Here is an 11,514-nt window from a genome sequence, read left to right on the forward strand (position 1 = left end):
GGCTGGGGATATATATAGCTCAGTGGTAAGGCACCCACCCCTGGGTGAAGGGGAGGACAAAGGGAGGAGAAATAATAGTTAAATTTCCAAGCTCAATTATCAAAAACAAATCCTCCCTGGGGGGAAAAAAATCTTAAAATCTCCATTTCTCAATTAGAATGGGAGGGGGTGGGGAGACACTAATAAACTTAATTATTAGATGTAACAGGAAGCCAAAGGTGGATTTTACTTACATTCACATGATCTGATTTACATTGTTCAAAGATTGCTCTGTGGAAGTCCAAACAGAAAAACAAAAGTGGAAACTGGGAGATCAATTAAAAGGTAACAAAGAGACAAGAACCAATAATGACTTATACTAAGGATTTTACCAGAAATAATAATAAGTCGTTTGAATCAAACAAGTAAACAAATGTTTAGACAGCAAATGAAATGGAGAAAAAAAAAATCATTAGTTGGGGGGGAATACTATTCTTAACAGTATAGTTAGAGAAAAAATGAAATTGGCCTCACAACCAGGACATAAAAAGAGACGTGGGAAAATTTTCCCAAGCTTTTCCACAAGTGTAAAGACTGTGAGATTAGCCAGTTTCCACTCCATTCTTTAACTTCCAGTACTGCTCTATTAGTATGATAATGCTTTGTGCAAGTGCTACAAATACATTAATAAAGAGCTTAATTCTTATATTTTGACAAAAAGCAATGGCGACACTGTAGTCTAGTAAGTATTAGTAATCATTATTCCACCTTGAGCCCTTAGAAGCAAGATTCACAAATGGAATAGATCTAGAACAACCTCCTATGTCTGCTTGTGTATCATTATATGTGATCGGGAAGAGGACAAGAAAAGAAGATAAAGACGCAAAAAGAGACTCCTACAGAAAGGCATTTTGCTGAGCAAGTAGTTTTCAATCTGACGCAGTCTCTCAACAAACGTACTACTTTTTAGAGATAATTACTGAACTTTAGACTACTTTATTGTTCATTCAATTGACATGAATCATTAAATATAGTTTGACATTACCAGAATTCCAACATGACAAATAACAGTAAAGCTTTTATGCTGTTATGGTATATGTCTGCATTTCCAAAATGGCTAAAGATAGGGAAAAAAATAAAACTGAGTTTCAATTAAAAAAATCCAAAATAGCCAACCTCAGCAACTTAGCAAGGCCCTAAGCAACTTAGCAAGACTCTGTCTTAAAATAAAAAATAAAAAAGGGCTGGAGATGTAGCTCAGTGGTTAAGCACCCTTGGGTTCAACCACTGGTTCCAAAAAAGAAAAAGAAAAGAAACCCAAAACATTAAAAAACTGACATGAATACTCCTGGAATTTTCCTCCTTCCAAACTCCATCAATTTATATGACTAAAAAAACCTTCACATGATAGCAATTTGCATGAAATGGGTAGTTTCATAAAACTGTGATAAAAACAAAAATCATGTAGTAGCAAGACCCAAGCTCAAATATTGGACATCATTCTTATTAACTGTGTGATCCTAAGCAATTTAATCTTATTTGGTCTTTAGTTTTCTCATTTTTAAAGCACAGATAATACCTCTTAGTGTTTTCAAGATTAAATAAAATCTTATACGCATGCACACAAAAATGCATAACAAGCATTTAAAAATAGTACATAACCAGGCTCAGTGGCACATTCCTGAAATCCCAGCAACTAGGGAGGCTGAGGCAGTAGGATTGCAAGTTCAAGGCCAACCTTAGCAACTTAAAAATAGTATGTAACATTTAAAATTACATATATCTAAAAATATCTGTATGTTCCTATCACTAAAAAAAGGCAGTTTATTGCCAAAAAGCATATGAAAAGATGCCTAATATCATTAGTTACTAGAGAAATGCAAATAAAAACTACAATGAGGAATTTCAAACCTACTTGAATGACTGTAACTTTTAAAAAAAGGAAAATACAAAGCAGTAGAAAGGCTATAGAGAAATTGAAACCCTCATACTTGGCTGACAGAATGTAAAAAGGTGCAGTTACTCTGAAAAACACTTTGGTGTTTCCTCAAAAAATTAATCACAGAATTACCACATGACCCCAAAATTCCACTCCTATATATATATCCAAAATAACTAAAAACAAACATACATATCAATAAAATACTCTCACACCAGCATTATTTATGGTAGCCAAAAGATGGAAACAAACCAAGTATCCATCAATGAATGGATAAACAAAATTTGGTACATACATACAATGGAATATTATTCAATCATAAAAATAATACAATATTGTATACATGTACAGATATATAACAAATCCCATCATTATTTACAACTATAATGCACCAATAAAAAAATGGTAAAAAGAGGAGAAAAAAAAGTAATGCTTTTTTTCATGCTGCAACTTGGATGAACCCTGAAAACATTATGCTAAGTGCATGAAGGGTCAATAGGTCAGATATGATTATACTTATATGAAATATCTAAAGTAGGAAAATTCAGAGACAGAAAGTAGATTAATGATTATCAAGGGAAGGAGGGAGAGGGGAATAGATAGTTAATGATAATAGGTTCAAAGTTTCTGTCTAGAGGGATGAAAAAATGTAGAGATAGAAGTGGTGATAGTTGGCTGGTTGCAGTGATGCATGCCTATAATACTAGCTACTCAAAGGCTGAGGCAGGAGGAGCACAGGTTTGAGGCCAGCCTGGGCAATTTAGAGAGACTCTGTCTCAAAACAAAAATTTAAAGAACAGGCTGGGGATATGGCTCAGTGATAAAGCATTGAGCTAGATTTACAAGGCCCAGGGTTCAATCCTCGGTATCTAGAGGTCAAGGGTGGGTAAAGCAGGAAGGGCAAACTAGCTCTAGAGTTTATAAGAATTCTCTTGTATTATCCTCACAATTTTTCTCTAAGTCTAAAATTTCACAAATTTCTAAATAAGTTTATTTTTTTTAAATTACTAAAGCCATTCTTTTTTTTTTTTTTTTTAGAATTTTAATATTTATTTTTTAGTTCTCGGCGGACACAACATCTTTGTTTGTATGTGGTGCTGAGGATCGAACCTGGGCCTCACGCATGCCAGGCGAGCGCGCTACCGCTTAAGCCACATCCCCAGCCCCCTAAATAAGTTTATTAAGAGGTATATTATTTCATTTGAATAGCATCATGCTAAGTGAAAGAAGCCAAAATCAAAAGACTACATACTATATGATGATAATTTATTGACATTCTGGTAAGGGCAAAATAGGGATAAAAACAAATCAGCTAGGACTAGAGGTGAACAGAAGGTACTGACTATAAAAGCAGCATAAAGAAATGTTTTGAGCCAGGCATGGTAGTATGCACCTATAGTCCCAGCAACTTGGAAGGCAGAGGCAGGAAGATCCCTTGAGCACATGAATTCCAAAACCCACCTGGGCAAGCATACAATTACATCCCCAGACCTCTTCATTTTTTATTTGGAGACAAGATCTGGCCAAGTTGCCAAGGCTGGCCTTGAATTTGCAATCTTCCTGCCTCAGTCTCTAGTAGTGGCTGGGATTATAGAAGTGTACTACCATACCCAGAAGGAAAAAAAAAAAAAAAAACCTTTCTAAAGTGATGGAAACATTCTATATTTTAATTGTGGTGCAAACAGTTACACAACTATCCCCCCATAAATCACAGAACTGTACACATAAGATAGACGAGGTTTTTGGTTTTTTTAAATATTTTTAGTTGTAGATGGACATAATATTTTTATTTATTCTACTTTTATGTAGTGTTGAGGATTGAACCTAGTGCCTCACATGTGTTATGCAAGCGCTCTACCACTGAGCTACGACCCTAGCCCAAGATGGATGAGTTTTATATGTAAGTTGTATCTAAGTCTGACCTAAAAAAGATTAAAAAAAAAAAAACCTAAAAAGTGCAGTGTTACATAAGCATTTCGACATACATGGAATTAGTCTAATAATTGTCATTATGAGATCTAGTCAGATTAAAGTAGGTTATTCCATATTCCCTGGAGCCAAAGAGCAGTTAGCAAAGTAACTTAGCAAATAAATCTATGTAATTATGTCTACTCATACACTATGGCTTTGTTTATAGGAATAATCAGGTCTCCTTCAGAGCTTATCTTGGGAAGATGTATGTTTTGAATCACTCCAAAAACTATTACTAGACTATTTGAAAAAAGTGTTTTCTTATTTCCTAATTGGATCAGCATTTTCTAAATAAAGTAGATTTTTTTTCTCTCTCTCATCAATATTCAGTTTTTTCCACCTTACCATTAAGTACTTACATTTATTTCCCTCTAGTCTCCTCTCATTCATTTCCCATACACTATCATCTTGAAAGAGAATTTTTTTAAATACCTTTATTTTATTTATTTATTTTTATATGGTGCCGCAGATCAACCCAGGGCCTCACACATGCTAGGAGAGTGCTGTATTACTAAGCCACAACCCCAGGCCCTTGAAAGAGGACTTTATCTTTGCTTTTTCCTCTCATTCCACAGAACTTTAATAATACCTAATTTCTTCCTGCATCTACTGGTGTTTTCTGACAGTAAACTGACAATTTGTCTACCTCACTACTAGAGCCACAATGGATTCATAGCCTTGAGATAAAATTTCCTGAATCACCCAAATAATAAAAAGTGTTGATCATAGCTACCCAGAGGTCTATTCTCACATCTTCACTTCTATCCTGTCCCACTGCTTGAAATAAACCTTGTAAATCCTTCCTTAAAACTATATTTTTTCCTTTATCTAATTTCCCCCAAAGTAATTTCCTGCACATTAAATAACTCTGACCTTGAAATTTCACCCCCTTCTTCTACCTCTAGTAACAGATTAAGATCTAAATTCTTTTTCAAATATCTTTCCTGATATACTCTCATCTGTTTTCAATGACACTAAAGTACACCTCACATCTTTTCTTTCCTATAAACAATTTTTTATACCTTAAGTACTTTCTGCTGTATGGATTATAGTTGGTCTCTCCTAGCTGGTATATGAACTTGCTCATTCTTTAACACACACTCCAAAAATCTGATACGTGCTATATGTCTAAACATTCAAAAGCCATTATGAAGATATGCAATGAAAAGAATACTGGGTCTAGTACTATAAGATGTGGGTTCAAGCATTACCTCTTACATATTATGCTAAACAAGTTACAACATTTTTGGATCTAATTTTCCTCTTCAAGAAAATAAAAATATTTACTTATTTACTGACTTAACAGATGAGGGGAACATTAGCTAAAGAATAATCATCAATCAATACAAACTTAAGGGCATTATTTAAATTCTTTTGACAAACTTATCTTGTCTAATTAAGCCTCTAGTGTTTTTTTTAAACTAAACTCCATACACAGCAATAAAGTGAATCAACATTGCAATTACTTTTTCATATCACTAATGTTAACTACTAGACCCTAAGACTAAAACAGAAAGCTTTATTTCTTATTTTAATAGTAAGAATATTAGTTACATAGTATCTTCATTCATTTTCTTTTCGTTCCTTCTTTCTTTTTTAATATTTTATTTTTTATTTTGAGACAGGATCTAAGTATCTGAGGTTGGCTTTGAACTTGGGATCCTCCTACTTCAGCCTCCCAAATCGCTGGAATTACTGGTGTGGTCCACCACACCAGCCTCTTCATGCATTTTCAAGGTTAAAAGGTAAATACTAGCTGCTAAGCCAACAATAACTGCTTTCAAATCTATTAAAAAGTGTTTTTAAAACTGACTTGTTTTTAAACCCTGGAAGCTAAATTTAAAATTTTAAGAAATCCAAAAAGTGGTTTAAAATTTGTATAAATCTCATTTTTAATTGCCTAAAATGTCCAGGTGCACAGTCTTGTTGAGTCTATTATTTTAGAAATACCAAACTGCAAGATGGGCATAGTGGCACACACCTGTAATCCCAGAGATTCAGGAGGTTGAGGCAGAGGATCACAAGTTTGAGGCCAGCCTGGGAAACTTAGTAAGAACATGTCTTAGAATAAAAAATAAAAAGGGCTGGGGATGTAGTACAGTGGTAAAAGTAGAGTGCTACTGGATTCAATCCTCAGGGCAGGGGGTGGGGAATAAGAGTGGGGGGGGGCATAGCGGTGAGGATTGGGGGGTTTCATTAAACAGACTACAGAGAAAAGCAAAGACACAAAATACACATAAATGCACGAGACTACTGACTTGTAGTATAACGTATAATCATCAATCAATACAAATTTAAAGGCATTATTTAGTTTAAATTTTTTTGACAAACTTATCTTGTCTAATTAAGCATGGGAATTGCTTTCAGTCTCAACCACAGTCTTACTAACAAACTAAAAGACACCTAGAAGAATATTTCCCAGTATAAAAATTATTGTCATCAAAAGAACATTATAGCCAGACACAGAAGCACATGTCTGCTATAATGCCATAGAGCTATTCAGGAGGCTAATGCAAGAGAATTGCAAATTCAAGGCCAGACTGAGCAACTTAGTGAGACCTGGTCACTAAATAAATAAATAGGGATGGGGATGTGCATGTGCCAGGCCATGGGTTCAACACCCAGTACCACCACCACCACCAAAAAAAAAAGGCAACGCAGTTACAAAACATTTTTTAAAAATGCTTTGTGGAGAGAATGTAGAGAAAAAGGAACACTTTTACACTGTTGGTGGGACTATTAATTTTTACAGCCACTATGGAAATCTGTACGAAGGCTCCTCAAAAGATTAGGCACAGAACTACCTTATAATGTAGTTATACCACTCCTCAGTATTGACCTTAAAACAATTTAAGTCATCATACTATAGTGATACATGTATAGCTATGTTTATAGCAGCACAATTCACAATAGCCAAACTATGGAACCAATCTAGGTGTCCATCAATGGATGAATGGATAAAGAAATGTGGTATATATACACAATGGAGTTTTATACAGTGATAAAAATGAAATCATGTCATTTGCTTGAAAATGGATGGAATTTAAGAACACTATGTTGAGTGAAATAAAAATGATAAGGTAGAAAAGAAAATCGAAAGGAAATCAGCAGAATAGAGGAAAGGGACCAGGGAGTAGAAGAAGGGGAGGGAGGGAGAAAATACTGGGGAGTGATATTGCAAAATTCTATTGTTATACTGTGTGCATATACGAATTGTAACAACAAATCCCAACATTCTGTACAACTATAATGCACCACTAAAATAATGTGGGGGGAGAGGGGAAGAAATAGAAAAAAAAAATGCTTGTACCACTATTGCTTTGAAAGGTTAGTCTGATGCTCGGATAAGAACTGTGAGTTCTTGGGAAATTCAACACTCCCTTTAGGTATAAGTTCACTTCATGAATGTGCTCAGTGCAAAACAATGTGTTGGATTAAGGAAAGATTCCTAGACATGGAAACTGATGCAGCAATTTAAATGAAAAAATTTAACTTATTGATGGCAGAGGAAACAAAGAATCATAATACACATAATAAACACATTAAGTTATAGTAGTTTCTAAAATACCTAAAGCAAGCATGCCAATTTTTATATTTTTTGAAACTGAAAAAAGTGTGAAACCTGTGGATAAAAACATTAAAATATGTTGTCTGTAAGGAAGTAGCATGGAAGCAACATGCATACAAAATAGCAGAGATTTTCTTTCTTTTTTTTTTTTTAAAGAAAGAGTGAGAGAGGAAGAGAGAGAGAGAATTTTAATATTTATTTTTTAGTATTTGGCGGACACAACATCTTTGTTTGTATGTGGTGCTGAGGATGGAACCCGGGCCGCCTGCATGCCAGGCGAGCGCGCTACCGCTTGAGCCACATCCCCAGCCCATTGCAGAGATTTTCATACGGAAAAAGAATTTGCTTTTAATTTATTAATTTAGCACAAAATTATGGGATTGGTGGAAGCTCTATGTGTTTTGTACATACATAAAATTGTTTTTAAAATCAAGTTTCGGTTAATAAATCTCTATTTTCTCAATATTATAACGTGCTTCAGAATTCAAACACTGTCTTAAATATCTTCATAAGTTTGTACATCTCAACTAAAACACTTCAGTCTAATTTGAAATGGTGAATAACAGCACCAAGTCCAATTATGACAGGACTGCTAAAGGCCTCCAAGGAGGCAAAGGTACAAAGTCTCCCCTGGAATCAGTGTTCCTGGACCTCTGTGTAGTTTTCTCTCATTATGCTATGTCTTCATCATTCCTCTAAGAACAGTTTTTGCTTTTTCCCCCTCCTTCTTGTGGTCTTTGATATTAATCCAATATACTAAATGATTTTTCCAACAAGACCTGAAACCCACCTGGAAAGGTGTTAGGATACTTCTTTAATAAGTAATCGTGTTCAAAGAGTAATGTCACATTCGTTTCCCTCAATTCAAATGCTGTTTAAAATAAAAATATAATTAAAATTCTACTTTCCATCAGACCAACAAACCGAATTACCCTAGGCTCTCTTTTCCAGATTATATCCAGGCTTTCCTCCTCACTTAGTTTCTCCTTCCTCAATTTCCTCCTCAATCCCTGCTCCCTCCGGAAAAAAAAAAAAAAAAAAAAAAAAAAAAATTCTATAGCTGAAGAATCTCGTGTTCAAAGCCAAACAATTTTGCGAAAAAAATAAGTATGGTTTTTATTATTTATTTATTGTTCTTCTGTCACGACTCAGGAGCAGTTAAGCAAACATTTTTAATCTAACTGCGCTTTCCCAGAAGGATGATGCGCTAAATACACAAATAATAGTGCCTTTCCAAAGCAAGTGGATTCCGACAAAAAGGGAACAGGATGGGGGAGGGGGATCCCGGGAGAAGAAAAAGAATCATTAGCCCCAAGATCGAGTTGGGACTGGAGGGGGAAGGGGCCATAACTGAGAAATGCAACACATACACACTCGCCAGAACTTCATAAGAGAAGAAGACCGGACACTGGCTCCAGTTCTGTCCCTAGGGACCAGGAGGTGGCCTTCCCTCCCGCTCAGGTCAAAACTAACTCCCCAGCGCACCCTCGCTCGCGACAAAAGGGGCCTGGTAGAGACGCGGGCCCCTCGCACCTCCCGCGGGACGTTGGCAACCGCCTTAGTGGAAGCAAGGCCAGGAGGGATGTGAATCGAGTTGGGCAGCGCCAAGAGTACCGGACGGAGCGTCAGAGGCGGCCACCGGCTGTCTGGGGGCGGCGGCAAGGGACCCTCCCATCCCGGGATCCCACTGCGCCCTCGGAGGGCAGGGTCCCCCGTACCGGCCTCAAGATGTACCCCAGTACTGGCCCCGGCTACTACGACCACTTCTCACCTCACGCTGCCTGAGTCTGACCCTCCACTGCAACTCGAGCCGTCGCAGCCGCCACGGTCCGAGCCATTTTCCCTCGGCTAGCTCAGCCGCCGCCGAAAGCTCCGCCGGACTCCGCGGCCAGCCAAGCACATCACGTCACTTCCGGCAGTCAAGCACCGCCCTCCGCGCCCTGGCGTCTTGCGGATTGGCTGCTGTGCGTGGCCTACCTGGGTGGTAGGCGGGGCCGGGACGCGCCCCATGAGGTTGGAGCTACCGTGCTGAGGCTTTTGGCTACTGGCCCTGGACTTCCCTGTGTGCAACCCCTGGGCAAGTAGCTCGCTGGATCCCCCAGCCAGCCCCCTCTCCGACCCGGCATTCGAAGCCCGGCCAAGCGTCTCGGGCATCGAAGTATCCTATTGTTCCTATGCCTCTCTCAGGACTCCGCGCTTGCCTTTACTCGGATTGCGACTCCCAGAATTGGGGTAGTGGCCCCGGGCCCCCGGTGAGATTAGTTTGCATTGGAAGACTGAAACATACTGGCAAGACAAAATCCTTCACTCCAACCCCCATTTACCTAAGTCTTCACAGTGGTTGAGGTGCTGTGGAGTGTGTAATTTGTAACCCATCACGTGGTTTTTGTAAAGTGCTTTCACGTTAGTGTCTCATTTAGTCCTTGGCCACAGCTGGGTAAGGAAGATAGCCCGACAATAACTCACAGCCACATTGCTTTCTGTATTACAAAATATCTCCACACCCAAACTCCATAATAGAGATACCTTCTTATGAGAACTCAATGAGATTAAGCTTGTGAAGTGTTCAGCCCTCGACTGTTCACATAATGAGGTGAAGCAGATTGGAAAATTGTCCCCACTTTACAAATGGTGAAGCTGGCTGCCTTCCGGTTCAAATTTGGTTTTTTAGCGGTTGGTTGGTTGGTTGTTTGCGTTTGTGCAATGCTTGGGATTGACCACAAACATGTTCTACCACTGAGGTATACCCCCAGCCCTTATTATTTTATTTTATTTTGAGACAGGGTTTCGCTCAATTGCCCAGGCTGGCCTCACATTTGCTGTCTTCTTGAGTAGTTGGGATTATAGACACAAGCCACCATGTCCAGGTTTTTACAAAGAAAAAAACATTGTATAATGATTGTTCTTTAAGCAAGGAATCAGTACCTTCCAAAATTTTATTGTAATGTGGCATATTGATTTAGGTTGCAGTTCTCACCACCTCTTTCCCCATCAAAGAGGACACACTAGGAATAGCAAATTGGCTGCTTCTACTTGGGGGCCAAGGATAAGGGGATCTCTAAGACGTTTTTTGTCAGGGGCATGGGAGGTGTAGCCAGGAACTGAACTCAGAGGCACGGACCACTGAGCCACACACCTGGCCCTATTTTGTATTTTATTTAGAGACAGGGTTTCACGCCAGTTTTTGCTGAGGCTGGCTTTGAACTTGTGATCCTCCTGAGCTGCTGGCATTACAGGTCTGTGCCACTGTGTCCAGCTATTTCTATCTTTTTAAGAGGGGGTAGGGATAATGTGGAGTAGATGAAGTCCTCTCCTCCTTTCATTGTAATATACATGCCTACACCTCCCTGGAGATGGGAAAATTGAATGTAGTTTTTATTCTGTGATTATAGTCTAGCTACTTAGAAGTTGAGGCAGGAGATCACTTGAATCCAGGAATTTGAGACCAGATTGAGCAACACAGGGAGACCCCCATCTGAAAAGAGAAAGAAGAAAAGGCCCTATTATTCTCTGAGGAAGCCTAGAAGCAATTTATGGCTATGGTAACTACTTCTTGTCCACCTACACTAACTTTTCACCAAACCCAGGAGACCTTCTGTAAACAGGCTCTAGCAAACTTTCCACACCCTAGAAGAATGTCCCTTAGGAATCCATTTAGTTCCACAGCATTGTTCTGCTTTATCTTCTGATCAAAGGAGGAATTTCTGGAATTGGCCATTCTTTCACAAGATTAAAAGGGGTGGGGAAAACTATCTCCGGGCTTGTTTCCTACCTTCTGCTTGAGAACTAAGTGTGCCTTCAGGAAAGAAGAAAGAGGCCTTGAGAGAACACTGAGTCTCCAGGGAAGATTAACTATTTGACTTTTTTGTATCTCTTTTATTTTTTTAATGAAATATTTTCTGGATCCCAGGGGGAGGGGGAAAAAAGGGCCCTGGTCTTTGAATCAGTTCCTTGTTGCAGTTCTGACTTGTTTTTGTTTTTGCTTTTTTTATGGCTTTTGAATGGCCCTTATTTAGTAAGATCTATTAACTAGAAGGGTACCAATAAAATAAAGAGG

The 11,514-nt window shown here is 38.3% G+C and overlaps 1 protein-coding gene across 6 annotated transcripts in view; it reads right to left on the reverse strand.

Annotated features, from left to right (window-relative positions):
- The window catches only part of Pik3c2a (phosphatidylinositol-4-phosphate 3-kinase catalytic subunit type 2 alpha), a 113,940-nt gene extending 104,616 nt beyond the window's left edge, over window positions 1-9,324 (reverse strand). For 5 of the 6 annotated variants that reach the window (XM_076846955.2, XM_076846953.2, XM_076846954.2 and 2 more), the window contains exon 1: window positions 9,229-9,324. The gene's annotated coding sequence lies outside the window, so the exon portion shown is untranslated. Of the gene's footprint in view, window positions 1-8,247; window positions 8,329-9,228 lie in introns of all 6 variants that reach the window. The other variant, XM_076846952.2, reaches the window with a different exon arrangement.
- Window positions 9,325-11,514: the final 2,190 nt, after the last annotated feature.

Source organism: Callospermophilus lateralis, chromosome 2 (assembly GCF_048772815.1).
Source record: "Callospermophilus lateralis isolate mCalLat2 chromosome 2, mCalLat2.hap1, whole genome shotgun sequence".
NCBI lineage: Eukaryota > Metazoa > Chordata > Mammalia > Rodentia > Sciuridae > Callospermophilus > Callospermophilus lateralis.